Below are 25,763 nucleotides of genomic sequence, written 5' to 3' on the forward strand. Positions count from 1 at the left end.
GCAGTTTTTGAAGGCACATCCCTTCTTTCTTCCCAAGCACTTAGAATGTTAAAGCACATTTTTCACATCACTATAAAACCATATATCAGGCTGTCACGTAATAGAGTTATCATCATCGTACTCACATTCCATGCATATAATCCCCTACAACCAGCATGCATACTGTTACAGATGTATATTTTGTATTGGATATTTGGAAAAAATTATCCAATTTGAAAAAAAAAAAAAAAAAAAAAAAAGAAAATTCCAGGCTTGGCTAACTTTGAACAATTCCAAGAGCTCCTAACAGGTGACCAGATAGTAAGAGTCTTCTGTTAAAGTAGTACAAGGATACAGGGCCTTTATATAAAAACTAAGACAAGTAGTTTGACCTCCCGGACTACAACGGTTTCTTTTATAAGCCCTACCCAGAATTTAAAAGTCCTTATATTACAAAATTCACAATCCTACTTTTCCTATCACCAAAAGATATACTAATAGATTAATAAAATGTTCACAACTTAAAATCAAATTCATAAGTGCGTCACTTGAGTAATCATAAAATATAACTTCAAACAAATTAACATTTTCTGCTCTAGCTTCTTTAAGCATCTAAGCAGTCTTTCACTCATATTTTTAACATGAAATAAAATACAATAAATACAGAGTAAAATGAAGGGCACTTCCTCTTTACATTTGCCAAGAACAGCAGTCTAAAAAAAAAAAAAAAACAAACATCAGAATGCCTTTATATTGATGCTTCCTTACTTTTTTCTTAAAAAAACACTGAATAAAAAACACTGAAAAACAATGAATAAGCTTGAATTTCCAATATATTTTGAAATAATGTTTACTTTGTATCTTAGGATATTATCCAAAATCTAGTTTAAAAACAAAGCTCTAATACAGTTCTACAGTGAACCTGTACGAAAAAAAGGCTTCTCATAAAATTCCATTGTTAGATGGTTAACTCATGCATATTTTCAGCTCAATCCCACAATCTTTTGCAACCAAAGAATATGCAATAAAAGCTATCATGACAAAATTATAAGCATAGATGAGATTAAAAGATGAACGCTAAACGCCAGTTAACAGCTAAATATCATGTATCACTGCAGACCAGCCTTAAAGCATCTCCAGCCATACCCACAAGGGAGCACACTGCAGCCAAGTAACAGATTTCATGCGAGAGCCGAGTAAAAGAAGAAACAAATAAATCGGTAACCAGTCCAGACAGGTTTGGCCATACCCATGCAAGCCAATCAGCAGCCATCTGATAAATACTGCCTTCCAGTCTTTCAAAGGGGTAAGGAGGTTGCCCTTCAGAGAGCAACTCCAGAGCAGGTTACATGAATTCAGTCTTGCAAAAATAAAACATTTAAAACAAGTAGTGTTCTAAATGAATGTATGTTCGTAGTCTTCCTTTATACTTAACAATTAACACAAAGTTTAGCTACGTTGGCTATGCACTTCCCTCATCTGATGCTTAGGTATTTTCAGTTTTTACTCATCGTGTGACCAAGTCACAAGAAGGAAATGAGTGGCCGAGGCACCAAGCCAATGGAGGGGCACCTTTTATTTCAAAGAAAGGTGTTTGTACGGTGCAGCACAAAATGACTCCTGCATGTAGAGCTAAGTGTGTAAGGGTTAAATGCTGTAAATAAGGTGGTAGGTTTTGGTTCCCTTTTTTTGAATTTTTTAAACACAATAATCAATTCTGAAACACCAACACACACAAACATTGTGTATATTTGTTTAGATACCATTTATGAAAATTTCCTTTTTAAACTTGAAAGTCATATATACTTCAGCATCAGAGACACAAACACACCATTAGGCACCTCCCTCCAGTAATATTTGGAGATTTCTTTGTCACAACCAAATGTGTGCTACATGGCAAAACCAAAACATGCCAGTGCAGCTAGAAATACGGAAAGGATTCCTCTCTCAGCAATTAAAAAGTTTTCCCTCTATTTCCCTTTCTTTTTTAAATTATTATTACGCTATAGAGAGATCGCAGCTCTAAAGCAACAAAGGAAGGTATTAACTTAACTGCTGTGGATTAGCCTATAATCGTGTGTTCACATGAGCAGCCCCAAGAGCTGCTTGAAACGTCAGCCAATCAGCAAGCAGCTGCCTGAATCCTGCCTGGTAACAGGCAGCAAACAAAGAGAAGGTCATGGAAACAAGGGGGGGGGGAAGCTGGAATCTAAACAATAGTGCACAATGTGGTTTGCATAATATCACCGGTCTAGAACAGCATCGGCACAGGGTTCCTGGAGTGCACGCAGCACTAGCCAAAAGCACCACAACCATAAATATTTGCCAAAGCATGAGAACTACATGGAGGAAGTAAAGCCTTTGATCAAGAAAATCAGTGCTCAAATATGCAAGTCTACTTAAAATATATCCTAGTCAAATCAAAGAAAGCAAGGCAGCAAATGGCCAGGAGTATTTTGTTCTAGATGGAGAGTCCCAGACAATGGAAGTGGTGAAGAGAACCTACCTTTGACGTAGTGGTTCATAAAAAGCAGTTTTCAGTTGAAATCCTCTATAGCAATGTTGATATAAATTGTCAGAAATTTAAAAACTATTTTCAAAAAAGAAAAAAAAAACTATTTATGATCTACTCTTACAGAACATGTGCTGAAATAGCGCACCAATAGTTTGTTTTTCTACCACTAATATGAGTCTACTTATCTGACAATGCAAGATACACGCCACCAGCTTACTGAGATCCACGCACAAATAGTTGTAATATGTATGTAATAAACAAAACAGAGGACGTGTAAGTGCAAACAATATTCCTTCTAGCACACCACAGCTGATTTGAGTTTTGTTCCCTTTTAGGCTAAAATTATGTTAGTGTTGGCTGAACACAGTGAAAGCAGAACGTGCCCTTTTCTTAAAAAAAAATTACATCCCCATCCTGCCCTATTTCACCTAGCGCACATACAGCAAAACAAGGTCCACCGTAATTAAAACCATGTTTAGCCTATTTCCCCGCCTGCCCCGTGTTCCACATCCAGCACTGGGGTCCGCGGTTTAAGAAACAAGCGGCGTTCTCTCCCGCAGCAGAGCCCTGTAATTTGCCCAGCGCACCCGAGGGGGAGCCCGCCGCCGCCGCCCCGCGGGACGCGCCAGCCCGCGGCCCTCGCCTCGGCACGGCGGGGGAACGGACTCTAGCCCCTGTCCGATTGGCTGGAAGGAGCAGCTGCACGGCAGCCAATCAGAGCGCAGCTCCTTAAATTCTACCCAGCAACAAGCCTACGCGAGGCCGCCGCCAAGCAGTCGGCCAGGGCATGACCCGCGACGAGCGGCCCACGGCGCAGGCGAGCGGGATTTTCCAAGGCCCGAGAGAAAGTTGAGGGTTTTCAGTTTGAGACCCGGAGCTGCACAAGAGCGCTAACCCACACGTGCGGCGCGCTGGGGGCACACAGCCGCAACAAAGATTCGGTGCTTAACATGCAGGAGCATTTTTAGGCTATTTTGAGACTACTGAATTTCTGTGATGTTAAATGCTGAATCGAAAAAACTGCTAAGATCCAACTTGGGTTCACGTAGGGCTGCTGGCGACCTTTCCCTTCGTTAAATACCGTGCGGTGCCCGTGCTCTTCTAGTGTCCCAACAGAAGCATCAAAATCGGTGGTTTTTCACAAGCGCAATATGACTTCTGCCTTGAAAGTAGAGGCCGTTCTCCCTCACCCTTGCAAGCTGCCTTTTGAAGAACCAGTTCAGTAAAATATTAAGTCCACATGTGTATCTATGCCTAAGCAAAACACCCAAATGGATGGTTATGGGCTTGGTAAACCAGAGTAAATTCACAGTACGGTTTCAAACAGGTTGTATGGTCTTGTGTACTGTACTCCATCGACAACTTCATGTACAAACTTGAACTACGCTCTCGTCACTTTGGCATCACAGTCAATTAAGCAGTTGTCCTGTGTCTTCTCGACTTCCAGAGGATAATACTGCCTTTGACTTTGGCTCATGAACCTGTTTCTCATACTAAATCAGTGATTTTAGAGTTCCTTTCCCATGAGGCTGCCATGCCTCATGGGAAAAATGGATTCCTCATGGGAAAAAAGGACTATCAGGCCCATTTACACAACTAAGATCTTTCATCTGCTGGTGGTTTTGCAGAATTGTCCTTACATAGTTCATCAGTTTATGCCTTGATAACTACTACACATAAAATGTATGCTTTTGACGATGGAAGAATGGAAAACAAGCAAGACACTTTCCTGGACAACTTTTAATTAAAAGACATACTCCAGTTAGCCTTATACAAGCAGCTCAAGTGCCTTAGAAACACCTGCTCCTTAGCACGTGAAGCTCAAGCTCATTCTCCAAGAAGAGTTTTGTCTTTTTCTTGTAAACTAAATTTTAACAGCCATTTAGGTCATTAAAACAGTAAAACCACCTGAGTGGAACTCAGCCAGAGCAACAGTGGTAGATACTGTGTTTTCTTACTTCCCCCAAGTATTAGAGATTTCAACTTTTACCAACAACTCAAAACATAAGCTTTCAATTCAGCTGTGAGATCTCCAAACACTAAACAAGTACTGCTGTTTGAGATATCTTTAAAAGCAGAATTCAGGTTTTTTACAGATTGATTTTTTTAGCACAAGCTAAAGCACTAAGAGTATGTTCCTTTCCGCAAAAAATGGATATAATTAAGTTTTATATAAAAGTTAAATTTGTGCATTTTAAGACACATTTGTGGAATGGTTTTGTTATATACAGTTTAAATGTTATACTGCAGTTCCATCTTTGGCCCAGGATTAACAGTTACCACTATCCATAAGTATGAGGAGGAGCTAGTAATTCCATAGAAGTGGACACTAACCGCCAGAACACATCTACAATTAAAAACTTATCCAACTTCCGATATTCCAAACTTAAAACTCTAACAATCTAAATTAATTGTTCATGTACATGCAGGCCAAAAAAATTAGAAACTCTGTGAAAAAAAATCGTAAAAAAAAGAGGCAAAATGTTCTGTTCATGTTTAGGCTTTTCTATGCATGATAAAATACAGTATTTTTTCCTTTTATAGGTGAAATTTCAAGTGAAAATGCAACCAGCTATAGCTGTGAGAAGGTGTCACTAATGCATGCAGAACTGCAAGGGTTTAAAGCAGATCTCTTTACAAGTCTTCTGTTAGATAAAATACAGAGTAACACTAGTCTAATGAAAACAGTGATACATTTACCCTTAATAGTCTGTGAAGTATTTTCTGAACTAGTTCACCCATTACATATGCAAGTAAGGGCAGTGATGTAACCTAGGCTTTCAACCACTTGCAATTTGGTGACATCAGACTTCAGGGGTGAGCTGTCTGATGCTAACCGTGGTCCCCTGAGGTCACTTCTCAAACACCAGAAGTGAAAAAGAAAACTTGCAACAAAAAAGGTGACACTACATTAAAATGCTATTGTTTGTCATGCAGACACGCGCCTGTTAGCAGTTTTTTGCGAACGTTAGATTTTCTCAGTAGCAAAAAAGCAATGATTTAAAATGGAACTAAAATAGCAGTTGACTAGTTGGCTGCAGGAACCTGCTGGTTTTGTAAAGTATCATCAGTATTTCCTCTAGGGAAGATACCCTTTCCCAGGAGGGGCAGCCCACCTGCTGCCCCGCTGGCTTGTTCCTTGCTCAGACCAGTCCTTCCACACACAAAGTCACTGCTGAACTCCCACCCAGCACATCACCTTGGACTGGTGCAGGCAGGTCTTCGGCATGCGAAGGAAGCAGCCCTTTCATGATTTCATTTAATTGAAGCCCAGAAGGGATTTTTCATAATCTTTAGGTTGGGGGGCAGGAAGGCTATTTGCCTGTTTTCCACATGAAATGATGAATTTTCGTTCTGTGGGTGTCGGAGGCAGGCCAGCAGGGAGCCCCTGCAGCCATCTTGCCCCCTCTCCAGCTCCCGGGCCGGCCGAGCCTAACCTCCCCGCCTGAGGGCCCGGTACTGCGGAAAATTTGCATGCCCGCTCGGGATTGGCTGCGGGAGAGGTGCTTTGCATAAGCCAATCCGCAACCCGGAGGCGGAGACGCCCAGGAGGCCTGAGCAAATCTGCCCGGCAACCAGCTAAAAATAGACCGGGCGGCCTGGCGCGCCACCGAGACGGGGCGCGACAGAGCGCCCCCCCGACGGTGACGCGGTGCCCGTAGGAGAACGCGCCGTGCGGGGCCTCCTCCGCCCGGCCCGTGCACCCGCGGCGCCGCCGCCGCCGCCGGGGAGGGGAGGTGCGGTGCAGCGGGACAGCCACCCCGCGAACAGGAGGAACGAAGGGACACCCAACCTTCGGGTTCTGTGCCAAAACTGGAGGCGCTACCTGGGGGTCTGGCACGCTTAACTCTCTCAGGTTTTTGTGTCTTTTTTTCTTTAATAGAAAAAAAATTTCTGAAGTCATTCTCTTTTCAAATCAAAACACAATCTATTATGATCTGCACATTTTCTTCTTTCTCTCCTTCGTTTCTAAACAAGCAGAACAGAAACCATCTTTCTTACTCTCTTTAATATCCCACGTCAGTTTGGTGACATGAAAATGGAGTCATCCACAACAGATGTCATCCAACCCTCATTCAACATGGTCTCTTACACCTGAAGCGACAGACTTCTTTTTGGCTCCTGAGTTACCCCTCGGCAAGACACACCTCACCAGCGACACACCTGCACAATTCGTGCACTCACACTAAAGGCAGTGTGGGATCTGGAAAGGCGAGCAGGCTGAACCAAGACAAGAAACTCTGTGAACAGATAAGGCATCTTGAGAATAAAAAGTAAATACAAAATGGGGTAATTAAACCACAAATGATTATGTAAATACGTGTTCTATTATGAGTAACTTCAGCAATGACCTACATGTACAGCATTTTACCATTTTCAGCCTACAAAACAGGTATCATCTACACAAGTTTCATTTTCAGTACTAACGAAATGACAGCGTAAACTCTTCTGACTGCAGCAGAAGCAAGTAAAGAGGTTTCCGCACTTTTCTATCCACCACATCTGCCCCCGGGTTTCTGTTCCATGGAACTGGTTAAAGGCAGGTCAAAGCCAACATAGTGAGATGGGTGAGAACAGCACCCAATACACACAGGACATGTACGGCTGCCTAATCCAGGTCTTTGGCAGCCTGAAAAGCACCATCTGATGCGTAAGGTACACATAAGCACCTCTGGTATGTAAAAATGTATTTTCCACAAGGCCATTGCAATTAAATAAGGAGGGGAGGAAGAAAGGCGGCCAATGCAGATGGTCACAGAGTGACCACTGGCAACAGTTGATAGCTTTTGAATGACTCAACAGAATCACAGAAATTAACCAGAAATCCCAACAGAAAGGTTAAAGTGAAGGAAGAAAAATATCTGAATATAAGAAATCTTCAAAATAACATTAGAAGGACACCCCCCCCAAACCAAAAACAGTTTGTTGTAAAAGCTACAATTTACCAAACCTTTACTACCCATACCTACTGTCAAAACTATTTGTCACAAGCATCCTTCTTTAAGGTAAGGTAGCTTACTCCATAGATGTTAGTTAGCTACTGCTAGTAAAATTTTACTAGCAACTGTGCTCCCACTGCCCACAAGACAGTTATTCATTGATCAGAGGCTAAATGTTTTCCAAAAGAAACTTATGTTGGCAAAGGATGGGAACTGAAGAACAAACTTACCAATCTAATAGTCCATTCATTACTAGATACAAAAGAAAAATTTAAAAAGTGTGTTTTCAGTGCTGGTAACGCACTGTATTAATACACTAAGAACGATAATGCAGGTAATTCATGTTTTTACAACAATAAGCAGTCACTCTCTAATAAGTTTCTATGGCAGTCAATTTCTTATTGTACCAAGCATAAAACAGAATAAGATTTATTTACCCTAGTAAAAGTGTACAGTGGCAGATTAAATTGTCTTGGGTCAATGGGAAGACAATTTTTTTTTTTGTATTTGCTGCTAGGAAAAGATTTGCCACATGTCTCAAAGTTGTAAAGACTTAAGAAAAACTACCCGAGGTGTTACCCAAACTGCACTTTAAACTCAAACACGTAAGCAACCAGAACATAGATGATTCTTCAGCTTAAGCATGCTTAGAACAAGCTCTGCAGACAGATTGCCAGACTTGAATTAATTCTTTGCTAAACTGACCAAGGAACAGGAAGCAGAAAGCGGACAAACACAAGGTGTTTTTTTTAATGTAGTTCCAATCATGGAAATAAATGTTAAAAACAATAGAACTAGTTTTGAAATGGGTTTTGATGACAAAAAGTAACCTGAAAGGGTATAGATTCTTGCTGTAGTCTTCCTTTCTAGAACCTTCAGCGTACCCCTCTTTTCTCACTATACTTGCTGCATCATCAGTAGACTTATGATCTCACTATTTGCCCAAGTTGTTTTGAGACCAAATGCAACATCTTAGATTTAATTCTTACTGTATAAGAGTCTCTCTTTTCTCATTAGTATCTTCTCGCCATGCTTTTAAAATTAAATGCAAGTAGGTATAAATTTTGAAATAATGTCACACTAGTTCTAAGTGGCACAGTTGTATTTATCTGCATCAGCAGCACCTTAAACAAGCAGCAAGGCACGATATGCCTTGATTTCTGAGGTGCTGACTTACACCTAATGCCAATACGCTCATGTCAATTCAGTTATATACTCGGATGTTGGAGAATGGCTGAGGGAGCGCGGTCATGGCTCCATGGAGGAGCTTTGTTCTACCAATCTGAACATAAAGCCAGACTAGGCCGCGATGGAAAATTCCGAGTCATGCTGACAAGGAAGAAAAGAAGGTCATACTGACCTTGTACTGTGTAGATAAGGAAGTACTGTATAAGAAAAACAGGATGGAACCCGGGCCCAGGCACGAAGGCAGTAACCGCAAGTAGGAGGAGTATGATAATGTAACCTTTAGAGCTAAGCCAATGATTGTAAGACAAGCATATAGCTAAGCCAATGATTGTAGGACAAGTATGTATAAGATATAACTTTGTGTTATAAATATGTGAAGGTTTTGCAGTAAAGTGAAGCTTGCTTTATCACTCACATTGAGTCGACTGCTTGACTTCCCTTGCTCGTCGCACTCGGAAACAAACATACTTGAACCAGAGGAATGTCCTGAAAGTAATCACTAAGTTGATGGGAAAATCCTTTTGTACTTGGCTCTTAAAAAAAAAAAAGTTATTCTTCCTATCAATGTTTTTGAATGAACATTAGTAACAAAATTGCATCCACTCCATATAAAGTGTGTTGATACTACATTACACAGTACACAGTCACATTTGCGTATGAAGGATAAAATAAACCAAGAATATGATGCAAGCACTGGTGAGGTTGCATGTGAATTCACATCAGGGACCTCAGCCACGTTAAAGCTAACTTTTTAGTTTAACCTAGCAAATACAAAACAATCCAGCAAGTAAAAAAAAAAAAAAAAAAAAAAGCCTCAGCCCAGGTCAGCTGTCTGATGCTGTTAACCATGCAGGTGCTTTTAACACTTAAGCCAGCACAAGATGGGGCAGAAGGGGTAACAGAGAACAGCTTCAAGACTAGTGTATTGCATACCAGCCTTTCAATACCAACTTACATTACCTGTACAACTACAGCATTGAGCTAGACTAGGGAGCTTAACCTCCAGATACATATTTAGTAGGATCAGTGGTTTGTTAAACTCAGCTCCTTGAACTAGCTGACAAAACAATCACAGGAACACCAGGGCTGCTGCACCAGAACATGCAACAGAACAGCCTTTGGTTTTCCAGGTGGGCATGTATGAGTCAAGGACTTGCTGTAACGGACAGCCAGACCTTCCAGAGGTTGACAAAGCACTACAGGTGTCCCATAAAGTCAGCTTCATCTGGTTATTCAGGCTTTTTAGGGACAGGGCAAGGAGGCTATTCCCACGATGAAATATATTTGATACCTTCAAGTATATGTCTTCTTAATTATTTTTAAATGCTCATAACTACTCTGACAAAAAAAGCAATAGGTGCAATAATATTTACATATATAATAATATGTAGTTATTTCTTGAAAGCTTCAAAAATAAAGTGCTGTAAAGAAGCAGATTAAAGATCTAATTTAACTCCTGGTTTTGGACTGTACTAGATTATACAGTGGTGGAAGGACCCTGAAACACACATTTCTTTTGGACAGAGTATTAAGAAGAAAGGAAGACAGAATTTGCGTCTGCTCTATGGACAATACCAAGTTCCTAATGTGAAGTTTTATTTAAATACTTCCAGACTTATGTACTCAATTACAGATAACAAATGTTGATTATACTGGGTATTATGAATTAAATACCATGAATAATAGTACAGAAAATATGGAAATCCATACTACCCTATCATTTTAAAAACATTTCAGTGAACATCCTGCAGTACATGCAAACATTTTATTCTCTTATTTTAAAAAAGAAAAAAATTATTTGTGGTGGCTCATATAAATATATACACATACTAAGCTTTTTGCCAACTGACCTAATGGTAATCAAGTATGTTTAGTATTACTAAACATTACTTTGGTACTTTAAATTGGATGACAAACTTTATTCCATAACATTCTCAAGGTTTCCTGGTCACAGGAAGCCAGTTACATGCATTTCAGCTGTAGAAATTCTCTACTCACTAATCTATTTGGATTATCCATTAATTTAGTGACTTGGTCTCTATTTTAAATATACCAGAAAAATGAATTAAAGACGAGTATAACTCACAGCTGGTTTGGATGGCTCTACTTAATATTCAGCTATCCCAAACAAACACAAAGTGTCACCATCACAAAGTTGAGTATTGCATCAACTAAAAAGGTCACACTGCTGAGAAAAATCCATGTAGAGTGTGCCAGAGTATCCTTAAGGGAATATAACTATTGAAGATTGAAATGACTTAGCCTAAAACTAATTACATCTTACATAAACATGATTTGAAAAATTCATGTGTCTGCATTTGATAATCAAAGAGAATAGTTATTTGTGACAAGGACCGACAGGGAGAAGTAACCCCTGAAGGGGTCACAAATTATCCCAAAACTCAGAAGAAAATTTCTAATCTTTAGCAGAGGTTAACAGCATCGAAGCATTTCTCCCCTCCCCCCACCCCCCATAATTTTTGCTACAAAGACAGAAAACTGATTTCCCTGGCCCTACTCTTTCCTGAAAATAAAATAAAAAACCAAACCAAAACAAAGCTTGAGAAACCATATTAGGAAAAAAATAAACAGGAAAAAAAACCCCAAACACTAGTTCTGCTTGGCATATACCAAACAATTGGAGTTTTTGCTCATCTAAACCTCTTCACTAAGTATTAAGACAGCTTACAAGTAATCATTTGTGGTTTTTAATTACATAGTACAGTATGACTTCACAGTAAATACAAATAATAAATGTACCTTCCTGTGCAGCTTATCAGCATTTAGTATCTAGGGATTACAATAACTTGTAAAGATTATAACTTCCAAGATAATTTGAAAATACACACAACAACAAAGAATCTAACCTAAGCAAACTATAACGTAGCTGTACTAAGTTGCCAAAAGTCACCTACAAATACAGTAATTCAAATTTGATGCAGTTTCCCTGTCTCAGGGGGACTAGTATCCAATGACCAATCTGATCATTTGGCGACACACACTTCAAACAATAACACACAGAAGTAGAGAAGTTTGGAGCACAGCATTCCAAATACACCTACTGGGGAACTAGTTTGGATTAGATGACTCTCTCCTTTTGCTGGTTACCAGCAGTCACACCTGTCTTCAACCCAGATATCAAATACTGATCTTGAACAAGGTATGCAGAAATTCTGTCACATTTATAATACTGAAATAATTTCCAATAAATATTCTAGATATGATCATTCTGATCTCAACTGATTGCATTCACTCCTTGAATCCCTAAGGAAGAATTTCAAACACTGCAGTACCAAATCTGAAACCAGGCAGAGACAATAAATTGTGCATGAATTCAACAGCGATTAAAAAATGCTGTTAAACAGATGAAAATAAATTCTAATATATAAAAAAAGCCAATAAAATTTCCCTCCAACAACAATTTTAAACAAAGCTGGTTTACCCTGTTTATCTTTTCTGTCCTTACACAGACTTCATTGAGATCAAATGTTTCCCAGACTTAAGATTACTGGAGAAAGAAAAACACGTAGTTCATGCAAGGGAAGTGGAAACATGGTAGGGAGAAGGAAGGGACAGAAAGAGAGACAGAGAGGAGATAGGAATCTTAATTCTAGCTGCATTATGAAAAAATTTAATTATGACCGGAGTGAGCAAGTAGTCAAATTTACTTTTATTATGCTTGGTACTTTATGACTCCTTTGCTAAGAAAGACTTGGCTTATTCCTCTACTGAATGCATATATCTTGCACTTATTTTACTGATGGAGAACTGAGCCATAGAAAAAGAATGCTAACTGGCTTACTCAAGATCAGACAAAAAGCCTGGAAATAAAACCAACCAGCCAACCACAACAACAAGAACCCCCCCCCCCCCCCATTTGCAACTCTCTAGTCTCTCCTACTGTAATTTCATTTATGCCTTGTCTTGATTAAAAATAACAGTAAAACACCAGTAAACTAGTTACTTTCCAAACTCAGTTTGTAAGATCAGGTCTTGCATTAGATTACTCTAAAGAAAACTGATGTTCTCTGAAAAAATAAGAGTGACATCTACCCTTTTTTGCCCACATTTATTTACATTCGTAGCCTATTACCACAACCACTTAAGCCTGTGTTTTGAATCTGTGCAGTACTCTAAGGTGCTTTGATAAATATAATGAAACTAGGAAGATATTTTATTTGATACAGTTAATGCAAAAAGGACACACAGCAAAGACTGCATTTGGCAACACTCCTGTGCCATTTCTTGATTTGTAAACATCTTGTAGCTGCATTTAATAGAAGCCCTGAGACGAACAAAATGTTTTCAGAATATTTTACCTTGGCGGGGGGAGGGGGCAAGGGTAAACTCCTAGTCCTCTAGCACTTAAGCTTTTTTGGAGCCTAGTTCCTAGGCTATCCTACAATTATTGAAGGTTCCTAGTTATTCTACATGACAACTGGTAACATTAACGAACTACTTAGGTTTGCTTTTATTAGCAGCTCTTTCAGAAAGATCAAGCTGATAGCCCACCACTGAAAACAAAAAAACCCCAGTATACTACATGTGAAAATACAGAAAGATCAACAGTGTGATCATTAGTACCTTTCCGAACACATTTCTCAGTGAGTGAAACCTGTAGTAGAAATAACCTGAAGAACTGATGTCTCTTTTTTGCATGATATGCCTGGATAACTAAACTGAGTCTTCTGTCCCTCAAACAAAATTAGTATTTCAGCTGTGCTAAACATAATTGAAGTAACCTGTGCAAGTGCCACCAATGCACAGATTTAGTTTTCACTATTGGACAGCATCCTCTCTGGATAGGTCAGTACTAACTGGTTCTAAAGACAAGCAGTACAAAGATGAGCATAGCGACTCCAAAAGATGCAATGTAAGCATTTACACTTCTATTCTCTGGTACCATCCAGAACAAAAAGGCAAAATGAAAAAGCTTTATTTCCACTGATACCATTGCAGGCTACCTTAAAAATGTGGTTATGTGCAAGAAAAAACAATAAGCAGGCAGAAAAAACATACATGCACACAAAATCAGGAAGTCTTTTCTACATATTTTCACATTAAAAAATAAAACTATGAAAACAGGAGATTGTTCCAGTTCTGCATAACTTATTCTTGCCAACACAGGCTTTGGAATTCTCCCAGAAGAGACAAGAAAGCATCTCCTCTGGCTCATCCAAAGTTATACATGTGCCAATTGATGAGCTGACTGTTACTAAGCAGAAACTACTGTATAAAAGCCCTACCTCTACCTCAGTAGGAACACCAACTTGAGATTCCTCCTACTTCTATCCAACTAACAATTTTCATAAATCTTGTAGGAACCAACTTCAAGGTTTCTATAACTTTGAAGTTTAGCTGAAATCCATTGGTGGGTAAAGAAGCATGAAAAGGAAGAACTTTTGTCTCAATATGAAAAAGATTTTTTTACAGTGAAAACAAGGATTCACTGCAACAACTTCCCAGGGATGTGGTAAAATCCCCATCACTGGATGCTTTCAAGGTAAGACCAGACAGGGTGCTACATAATCTCATCTAGGCCCCCTTTCCCAAGGAAGGTTAGACCAAATGATCTTTCGAGGTCCCTTCCAACCTGGGCTATTCTATGAACTTAGCCATAAGACTGATTTTATGACCGAAAGATCAGCATTAGCTGCCAGATATTAAAAAAAACCCTCTAAAATAGGACTTTTAAAGGTGGACAGATGACTAGTCCACCAGTCTTCTGAAGGAGTGTTACATCTTCAGCAACAGAGCAGTAACTGCAGAGTTGAAGAGGTACCTTTCAAGCTAAACAATCTTCTACCAATAAGCTAAGCCATTAAAAAAAAAAAGTATTCCTCTGAATGTTATATGCATACGCACACACATATATAAAATGTATTTTATATACCTTATATATTTTGTATTTATATCGATATGTATGGTTGGAGAAAATGTGATCAGCTGGCTTACAGTGAGAAAAGTCCAAAAGATGGTAATTAGGTTGTGAACTTAAGGATCTAGTTTTATTTGCATAGGATTTTAAACACAATTCTTGTATATGGAAGCTGAAAAATACATACAAACAGTAGAAGATCAGACTGAAATAAGCAGAAGTGAATTCCAAGTACCTGAATTCCCTTTCTTTGGTCAACCAATACGATCAGAGCTTCATTTTGCATCTTCTTCTTGAATTCATTTTTTGACTGTTTACTATTCTGACATGGTGAGATAAACCATTCATTCAGTAAATGCTGGTGATAAAAATATAGAGAAATATACTTGAAGACACTGCAAGGAATACCCATTTTAACAGGATCTTACAAAACTCTTCAGATGCAAATAGATAAAGACAGTGGTTTTAATACTTAAGGGTGAAGCAGAAGTAATGAAAAAAGAGGGTATGCATCAGAATTTGTATTTATGAATACCCTACATTACAACATTGTTGTTTTAAGGGCAAGGTACACTGCAAGGCTTAAAGATCCCATTTTAGAAGGGGAAGGTTATTTTCAGAAGTCCAGACTAGGGGACACTGAGCAACTGACAGAGACTTTAAAGCGCCTGTCAAAAACACAGCACTTCTTTAGGTGTCCTTTTTTTTTTTTTAAATTCAAAGAATTCAGGTGAAAACATCAGGATAAACTTAAAGTGCGAGGCGATGGAATGCATTTTTGATTCAGAACCTCACATCTACAAAACTTGTTCATTAAAATGAGTACTGTTAGAATTTCCACAAATTTAGACTGTGCTTTCATATATAGGTTTCAACCTTCACATCCCATTTATTCATCTTAGTCTTCCACCTGCAAAATTTCATTTCAAAAGAACGTTCAAAACAGTTCACAAGTGGCATAACTAGGAAGCTAGATTTCAAAATATGTTTGCACTAGGAAATCTTTAAGTGAAGGAAAGAAGAAATGAAGCTGCTGCCAGTAGGGTTTGCAGAAGTTCTCTAAGAAGGCACAGTACAGTGAATAAATGCACAGCATGGAGCATTGTAAGGGTCACAGATGATATTAGGGCAGACACAACAAGAATAAATAATTGAAAGCAATTTATCCCCAGATACAATGAAATATTTTTTTCTCCCAGTTCTGCTACTATAGCCTAGGCACAACTAAACCAGTGTAATCCTGCCTCAAATTCTGAAGACAAGTCAAGGAACAGAAATACAAGAGCTTATTGGTACTACAATACAAAATATAATACCAAAATATTTGACAGAAAGTGTTGTTTACCACTAGGAAAACATCAACTTGCAAAATCAGTTTTATTGCCAGTTGTTGTTTCCCATCCCTGACAAAGGTAGTTTGAAGCATCACCAGAATGAGGAAGAAATCATTACTGAATTTCATGAGGAAAATTAGCTTCTTTAGACATCCTTCTTCAGACAGGCTCACTTTACAGCAGCACTGCTGCTGTAAACACTCACTGTATTCATCTGTGGCCACCAGAGACTACCACAGTTGCTAAGCAACATCTCTTAGTTTCATCTCCATTTTGACATTTGCCATTTGGGAGTATTCATTGGAACCTAATGCTCTTTTAATAATCTCCATCTTGTTCCTCTCCTTTTCCAAAGACCTGTAATGCACTGATTGCATAACATCAGATACCAAATGAAAAAGTGAGCTTTTCACAACTGTTTTATGAAATGCAATCAAGTAGATTTTACAGGGACCAGTGAGTGCTTTTTCTTTATGTATGGGAATCTGCCTATACAATTCTGTTTTGGTGATCCTCTCCCATAAAGACTTCTTTCCCCAAGTCTGCACACTAAGCCATCAAAAATCAGAGGTGGGGGGAAAAAAAAAAAAGAAGAAAAAAAAAAAAGAGAGCGAGAGAGAGGGAAAAGCCTCTTTTCTCCTATGCTTTTCTAAATATCTATGTGTATCTTCTGCAGATGAAATATCTTAGAATATTTGTATGGGGCAAGAAACAGCCATCATAGTGCTGCAGAAACCCCACTCAGTTTCAGCAGCTGTCTTGCCTTTTCTGATTTCTAGTTTCTCCACTTAAGGTAAGCAAGAACAGAAAGTAAAGACTTTCATAGTAACAACAGTAATAAAAAATTCAAACCATAGAGCAGTTAGCATACTATCTAGATTTATTCTACTCTTGGAATACATACACTTCATAAATGAGATTGCACCCTCTCAGTCAAAGAATGTAACACAGGAGCCTATACATGTTGTCCTTCCCTCTTACCAAAAAAGGACCAGTCTAAACAACCTTCAGTGACCCTACCAATATGCAGACATCAAGCAGCAGATTCCACAATGGCAGGAAAAGAAAACAGACTGCAAAAATCCATGCGGTCAGTGTATTTCTGTGGATAATATTGCTATGAGGTAACTGCTCCTTGAGAGACTGCCCACACAGATTGTCATCTAACCCAGAGGGGCTTCCTACTGAACAATGCCTTACACGACAGCATCCTATGCCCCACACGGTTACTCTGCACACTTTGAATGTGGTAATAGTATTCAAAAGAGGCAATGACTTTTCCAGAACTCTAGCAGAATAAGCACCACCACTGCTATGCAGCACCATCCTATATAGTTTCATCGATGTTCATACATAGAGTCCCATTCTCATAAACTCTCTCCTGACCTTAAGGAGCATTTAAGCATTAAGAAGCATTCCCGATTGTCTTGTAGTAAGGGTTCTGTTATGTGAACTATATGCTGTGACATTTCCCTTTGGGTTGAGGAAGGATTGAAGAAGAAAGAGGAGAGGATGAAATTCTAATAATTAGGTATAAGGTCTTGGGATGAAAACTGTAAATAGCTATATTTTTATGAAATACTAAATAAGTGGAATCATGCAAGCACTTCAGACAACAGCTCTTCAAATCATAGGCTTAAACTGATCAGGGATAAAAGCAAGTGCTTAGTTAACCATCTGAAATAGGAGACAACAAACCTGACTAATCTTACATGTCTCAGGGACACAGTAAAAAAATTTTATCTAAAAGTAATCCAGCTGTTGCACTTTCTCACCCTGCAATATGAATCTTAGTAAAAAGGAGTCAACTAGAGTTTTGTATCACTATGAAAAATGAAAGTCATAGAAGATTTCGAAGCAGTATGAGATTGACAAAGGAAACACTGTGGAGAAAGAGGGTTTCCATTTTTATTTCTTATATAAGTAAGTCTAGTTCAGGACTTATAGTAGAACCTTCTGGGTGATATGCTGCCAGACCACATCAACAAGAGAGACACTGAGAATGAACTGATAAGTTTCTGTGTACAGAAATTGCATGACCAATTTTTAGTCTATTATGACATTTCTTTTGTTTCAGGATCTTCTGTATCGAGAGGCATATGTGAACGTAGTCTTCAAGAAAAGAGATGGTTTAGAGTCATTTCTGGACAACCCCCTGAAAATACCAGTCTTAGAACACTACCTTGCTTCAAAATCCAGACATAATGGCTCTGAAAGAACAAGGACTTGGTTCTTCCCTTTCTATGAATATATAAAACCCACTGCTGTTACGCTGTCAGTACCCGAACTCTCTCATGGGAAAGCAGAATTGCCTGGCTGACCAATTAGATGACCTTATTTCTCAGAGCATTCTTAAGCATCTTCAGGGAAAACGAAATTCCATGATTTTAAAAGATCATATAGCTAGATTGCCCATCTCCACCTGGAAGTATTTTTTCCAAATGCCTTCATAAGGGTAAAGGATAGATATGCTACATGCATTATTTTTTCACCCATTTGACAAGTGAGGGTTTGACGAGATGCTTGCAGCTGACATTATAACACTGTCTCTGGTCTAGATACAATCCACTCTAAAAAATTTTTTGCATAGAGGTACTTTTGCGGAGGACTTCTGAAGTCTGGTATGCTGCATGCATGCAACAAATCTTATGTATACTTCTGCCAATATCTCTTTATTAAAAAGCTTCCCTTCAGTTAGTCATTCTTCTTGCAAATTCTTATCGACACAGGTCCCTTTGAAGACTGGATTTCTGTGATTAGCAAACCATAAAGATCACTAAAATTATTCAAAGGAAGCTGGTTACTTACAATGGTGATGTCACGTGGATTAACCTTTCAGTCACGAGCCTCTATGAACAAAGTGCTCTAGCTGCCAAGTAGCTTGCATTTATCTTGTGTTGCAGGATGACCAAATGTCAACAGCCATACCTGTAGCAAAACACTAGTACTAGGAATCTGAAATATTTTTTATGAATTCCAGCTTGTTGTTAATATTACAGAGGAATGTGGACTTCTAAAAAAAAAAAAAAAAAAGAAAATGAAATTAAAACTGGTAGTCTGAAGGCATCTCTTCTCCATGACCAAGAAAGAATCCATCTTTGTGTTGCCTCAATTTCTTAGAGAAAGGTCCTTGAAGAAGAAAGTAGAAAAAAATGATATGCAAAATGTCCTCTTGACAGTCCTCTTGAACACAGTAGGCTGCAGGTTTTCTCAGGCTAGGTTTCTTAGAGGACACAAATGCAAAATAAAAAGGAAGACTGCAGAGATGTTCCATCTGATAAATTAAGACCTCTGCCTTTTAGACTATGAAGCTACAGGCCTCAAATGAGATCAGCTTACACTTCCAGAAATATTTATGTCTTGAGTTAAGAGGTTCTTCACTGATTACCCCAATGAGGCTTGCAGTTATGCAGGATGCAGAAGAAACACTCAAGAAGGCATTCCTGGCTTTAAACTTCACGTCTAGGATGATAGGTTTTATTTTTTTTTTTTATTCCCTGTGGAATTCTTTTCAAAGACAGCTATCAATCCCAGCTTGCAGTAACTCAACACCATCAACTGTGTGTGGTAGCTGGCAGTGAACTTTTGGACAGAAGTAGTCAGCCAGCAACGTTTTGTTGATGCTGACTTTAGGTGAGATCGTAGACACTAGCCTAGTGAACTAGAGAAATATATCTAGAGATACGATCCTCCTACGACCCACGACTCCTTCTACTCAGAAAGAGCGGGTCTAGAGCCACCTCCAATGCCCGAGTTGCATTCCTAAGTGGAAAGGATGGAAGTAAACAAAAGCAAAACACATTTCTTCCAGTAATGAGGTCATTGTTTTTCTTGCTACTGCAATTCTTTAAAAATAAAGAAGACAACATTACAAATTCATGAAGCATTGACAGTCTGCATAAAACATCAAACTAGCATTCACAGTAGCATACAATACAAAAAAAGAAAAAAAAAAAAGCTGCAAGTTTAGCTTAACCAATATATTATTTGGCAATGAATGTGCCAGAACAGTCCATAAAAAGTTTTTGAGCCTGGACCTAAAAAACAATGGCCAAGCTATAGTGATACTGCCAGCACTTTCAGTAGTGGTTAATACTTGGTCTGTAAAAGACTCCTCCAAACTGCTGTCTGAAGAGTTCAAAATAGCTCTACAAAAAACATCTTTAATTTTACTATTGTGGAGGGAGAAAAGCAGTTGATGAAGCAACAATCCAGGAGCACCATAATCACAAACACAGAAATACATGAAGAATTTATCAACTATTTTAGACTGCTTGCCTTTCCAAACTCCACAGAAAATTATATGGAGAAAAATGCATCCGCACAGAGTCACTCAGAGTGATCACCTACAATAAACGTCCATTTTTCTTGTCTAGAAAGCTTCCCAAATGCCACCCAGAGTTAGACACCAGAAGCAGACAGTATGAATTTTACTCAGCAAAGCCTCCACTGACAAATGGTATAAAAGCCTCAAAGGAAAGCTGTCTTAAATTTTGACGATTTAAGTTTAGCTGTAATAGCTCAACCTCCAGAAAGGTTCTACTCAGAAACCTTTAATATCAAAAGGAATATTCTGAATGTAGCTCCTCCACAGGCTGACTTTTGCCTGGTAAACCACCAAGCCACAATGTTTGTTTCCTTGCTTCCTGTAAAGAAAGGACTGCAGTTTCACGTCATCCCAAAAAACAAAGGCTAAATTTCTCTTTGAATGACTGAAGACACCAATATACATCCTTTCTTCACGTGCTGGCACATAACATAGCTGAGCTGTTTCCTGATCATTTTGCAGAGTAACTCCAGACTCTCCTGACAATTCTGTATGTGACCATCTCTCTCCAAGTTTGCATTTGTGACTATAAAACTATCTTATTTATGTACCCAAAAGGTGAATATTAACCAGGTCATATTCATTCATCACCATGGGACCTTCCTGGGGAAGAATTTCTCTAAATAATAGAACACTGAGGAAAGGGTAGCAGAAGCTATTCAACTGGATAACCTCCTGAGAATCATTCTAATCAATTTTCTTTGGAAGCTGTTACTAGCTGCTTTAAAATCTTGTACAGCTCCAGTGACAACTGTCTGCATAAGAAACTATTGACCCTTGAAGGGACATTTTAAAAAACTATTTGTTTTGAGAGGACAAATGTTCCCTGTAAGTTCTATTTTTCTCCCTTGAAATAAGGCAAATTTCTGTGAAGTCTTCTGTGAGTATTCAAGACTGAGTGTGCCAGGATAGTGTTAAAAGACACCCCGCATGCACATCTATGAGAAAACTGTTAACAGAACATTCTACTTTATAGTTGTGACATTTTTATTCCAAAAAAGACTTCAAAAAGAAGCCATCAAAAAGGATGGCATGAAGATGTTAATCAGCAATACTGCCAACCTCCTAAAATGCTCATAGTAGTTCTCCTCAAATGGCAAGACCTTGTAGGTATCATAATGGGAATGAACTGTTGTAAAATTGAGTTGACTATAAATACAGAACCCGAAGATTCTTTTCTGGCATTGAGCCTAGATTAACAGTTAAATTTTCCCCCACCTTTTAGCAAATACTGGATTATTAATCTATGCTAGTATTGGTCTAACAAATGAAGTGGTTGTTACAGTAAATGTGGCTATAATAGCATAAATCACAGTAACCCTTGAAAAAAGAAAAAAACCACTTTTTATTGTTTATGAGGTAGTTTGGCAATAGATCTTCTTTCTGTATCAGCATATCCATCTTACAGAGGGATAAAGAATCTTATTTTGAATGAACAGTATAATTATAATACCTAGCAGTCTTTCATTTTTGCCTGGAAGAAGCCTTCATCCCAAACGTGAAATTTTTTTAATCTAAAAAGAATAATACTGAATAAGGATTCCACCTCAGATTGGATGAGTAATATGCTTTTCCTCTTTTGTAGAGACTTCCTTAACCAAAGTTGTTTTGTTGTTTTTTAATACTGAATAGTTTGATAGGGACAACACAACCTCTCCTGCCAAGTAACTTTCTCTCTGGAACTACATCAGAACTGGAGGTAGTTACACTTTCTGATGGACAGTATTAGGATATTCTCTCCAAAATGCTAATAGAGAGAAACAGATTTTGCTTAGCATGTTTTAGCAAAATCCTCACGACAGTAACAGAAAACTGCTTCCTTCGCTGTTTTTCTAAGTTTGTCAATCAGACTTTGATGGATTTTCTCACTCTCCATCTCAGAGTAGTTGAAGAAAGGGACAATCCTTTTTGCTATTCTTTTTGCTGGGGCTGCACATTTTTTGCTTCACAGCAAGATCCAAATTTAGTCTTTCCAGATTCTTTTTATTGCGTAGAGCAGAATTTGAGATAGGAGTCCTCTGACGGCAGGAGTCTGGGTTTATCCTTTCAAGCAGTCTTTTTAACTCAAAGGCTTATGCATGTTTGAAATACTGACTTCACAAGGGGCCTCCTAGACACCTCTGCCTGGTTCAGTGGAGATCCTTTGTCACAGAGTGTGTTTAGCCTACAACCAGAGTACCAGAGTACCATGAGATGCAAAACTAGCCATCAGAGTTCTTTCTCAACTGAGATGAAACTAGGCTGACATTGCTGGCATGACACAACTCTGGTTCACTTTGAAACCGTACAAAGATGATGAAGGTTGGAAGGAAGAGCGAGCAATGAGCTTTAGAGCCTCTTACTCTGTCTCAGAATCCTGTTGGCCAACCCCTTACTGCCACAGTAGCTTCAAAAGAGCTGAGTAACTGTTTCAGTCAGTTTAATTTCTTCCATCTTTCCACTCTTATCCAGCCAAGGAAGAGTCGCTTCTCTTTTAAGCAGAAGAGGTTTTACAACAGAGGGTCTGCCAGCACTTCTTGGAAGATCTTCCTTAAAAAGGTTGAAAAAAAGTCCTGCTCCAGTCTGAACTCTTTAGAGGACCTGAGACTTTTCCAAGGAAAAAAAAAAAAAAAAAGGATCATCTACATGCTCAATTTTAAGAAAAGATAAAATCTAGTTTGCTTCTCTGTTTGTGGCTTTCTTCATCTTCTGCACTGTATTTGAGTAAGCTGAGGAAATGAAAAGGAAGACGAACCTAAGGCAGGAAGCATTTCAACAGAAGTTAGACTTGAAAATAGAAGGGTGTTTATTCAGTCAGACTAAATGACAGTGTGAGAAAGAACCACCTCACATTACACCACAACTTCCACACATTTCTAGAACTTTCTCAGTGTTATTCTACAGAGACATAGCTTTCTGTAAAGCCAACATAATAAGAATACTTTCCAAATTCAGTAAGAGAGATTAGACTCCAACTCCCTCCAAACCAAAAGCAAAACTTTAACACACAAAGATTATGTAATGCCCTTGGAAACAAAGAATTCTTCATTTTTCTCTGTCCTTGTAAAATATGCTCCTTCACTGAAACCATCAAAACTTCTGTTCTACGATTACCACACATATTTACAGGATTTTTGACACTGAAGTAAAGGATCAATGTGCATTTTTGCAGTGACAAATCCTACACACGTTCCTCAGCCCCCCACTTCCACACTATTCTGTTTCTACTATGTTGGCAGAACAGTTTGTGAAACACAGCACAGTGGGCCAGTGAACCAGCTTCCTCCCTAGTAGCCCTTCAGATCAGTTTTCTGATCTAGGTCCTTGCTGTGCCAACATAATGAACAAGATGGCAAAGGCTAGGAACAAATAGCTAGAACCAGGAAGTTATAAGGGCTGCTTAAGCAGTGTTGACGCAAAATGTTGAAATCACAGCTTAGATTATTTCCAGTTCATTTTCAATCTTCTCAAGCCATAACCATCGGTGGCTTATGTACTCTACCGCCAGATGATGGGGGGGTGGGGAGGTGGTGGTGGTGTGTGTGTCTACCTATATAGGAAGTTCCTTAAGCTATGCTGTTCTAGATGCATTTTCTATCTTGTATGCCTACATACTCAAAACTCTGAACTCAACTTCTTCCTCCCTGTACACCCAGCTGTGCACCCCCCTTCCCCATGCTCAACAGCAAATGAGTTAAAAAAAACCCACGCTTTTGGCTCATCAGGGCAATTTTACTGCCACAAAGATGTCTTAGCTGTTCAGCATTATGAGGTATTTAATGATAAACCAAAACTAGCAAAAGTTTTGTCTTGAAGTGTCACTGCAAACCAGAAAAATTCAGAAAGCTGTCAAGCAAGAAAAAAATCTGTACAGCTGAACAACAGCGAATACACCAGCTGTCCCAAACTAAGCCATCCCAGCTCCATCAGTGACCTCTGTCTTCCTTTAAGACTGCTGGGAAGTCAAATGAAGGCAGAGATGGTAAAAATCTGCATCTCAAGGAATTTCAACTACTGATAAAACTTTTCAAAATAGTTGCAAATTTATGTTTGAAGAAGTCCACAATCACCTCACTGCACCAGTGGAACACTTTCAGAACGTCATGTGGGCAGGTTCTGAAAAGAATCATCTGTTCTACCCATCACAGTATTTTCTTTAGACATTTGATATTTAACCTAATTCCAAAGACCTGCCCTGAAGAAACATTTAATGACAGGCACACTCTAGAGAATAGATTCAGCTTTCATTGAACAGAAAAGCTGTGACCATCCTTAACTGATTCACCTCTGCAAGCTTTGGCAAAATAAAATACTCAACTGAACAGTTCTTGGACAGATGCAATGTTTGTGGGTTTTTTGGTAATGAAAACCAACAGGTGAGAAAACTTCCATAAAGTCTTGGTTCAGCACACATAAAAATTAAGACTCTTCTCACATCAAATATATTTACAGATGCCTCAGCACTTGAAACCAATGCTCAAAAAAAATTAAGAGAAACCTTCCAAATAAGATTAAGTACTGTGACCAAGAAGAAAACTTAGAATAATTCCTTAGAGATCTTGCTCAGTGAAAACACAATATGAACTACATAAATGCCCACCGTAACTCTCCCTCGCCCTCAAACAGCCACACAAAAAAAAGACTTCATCTAAAGATTTGGACTCAAGCTGCTAAGCTATTAGGGCAGAGACTATGTTTACATCTCACTAAGCCATCACAACTAGAGCAGAGGAAATAGATTGGTTAAATACACAAAAGCAATTCAACACCATGTAGAGAAGAACTGACCTTCGATAGGCAGACATGTAACACAGCAGTTAATATATATTCTTTTAAACAGTGTGGATAACTCAACTTCCTTTGGCTTACCAAGTAGTTTGAGAAAAATAGAGAAATTATGAGGGATGAGATCTATCACAGCAGCACACCAAAAATTTCATCCTGGAACACCCCCTATTATTCTTTTGTCCATTCTGTTGCCAAAAGCTTCCCAGTATCTAAGCTAAGAGAACAAGGCAGAAGTACCAGCAAGCTGATCTACTTTTGAATAAGAAGCATGGTGCTTGTGCCACTCCTGTGATAAAGCAATGAACCCAAATCACCTGTCTGCCGTAAAAAACAATCTGCTCTCCTACACTGATTGAGGATAGCAGGAGCAGGCCTTCCCTCTGGCATTGTCCAGAAAATGTGTGCACCTGCACAGTAACAGGGAAGAACTCCATATATGTATCAGAATTACCTTGAAGTAAGGAAATCTGTCTAAAGGCTTGAAATAGATATGTGTGTATGCCATGGTAACACATGGTTGCCTCTCCAATTCTGGCTGAGGAAGGTGCTACTGACAGTTATGAAATGGGACAAGACAGGCTGAAGCTGATTCTCTCTCATGTGGGAGAGAAAGGCAGTTTCTTTGTGTCTGAAACAGTATCTCATAATCCCCTCCATACCATTTGCTTGGGAGTGACACATGTCCTTAATCTGACCATCCTAGAGGATATCCTTGAGTGTAACCCTGAAGAACATCTGAAACATGTCTTAAGGCAGGCATCAAAAGACTATATGAGTGTGATTCATTTCTCTGCCTCAAAGTCATACGGGTAGTGGAACAGTCAGAATGCTGCAC

At 38.9% G+C, this 25,763-nt stretch overlaps 1 protein-coding gene across 11 annotated transcripts in view; it reads right to left on the reverse strand.

Annotated features, from left to right (window-relative positions):
* The window catches only part of ATF7IP (activating transcription factor 7 interacting protein), a 115,116-nt gene that overhangs the window by 60,497 nt on the left and 28,856 nt on the right, over positions 1-25,763 (reverse strand). The window contains exon 1 of one of the 11 annotated variants that reach the window (XM_052774525.1): positions 5,611-6,136. The exons of 9 other annotated variants lie outside the window; for them this stretch is intronic. The gene's annotated coding sequence lies outside the window, so the exon portion shown is untranslated. Of the gene's footprint in view, positions 1-2,485; positions 3,082-5,610; positions 6,137-25,763 lie in introns of those variants that run through there. One more of the 11 variants, XM_052774523.1, reaches the window with a different exon arrangement.

The sequence above is a fragment of the Harpia harpyja genome, chromosome 23, assembly GCF_026419915.1.
Source record: "Harpia harpyja isolate bHarHar1 chromosome 23, bHarHar1 primary haplotype, whole genome shotgun sequence".
Taxonomy (NCBI): domain Eukaryota; kingdom Metazoa; phylum Chordata; class Aves; order Accipitriformes; family Accipitridae; genus Harpia; species Harpia harpyja.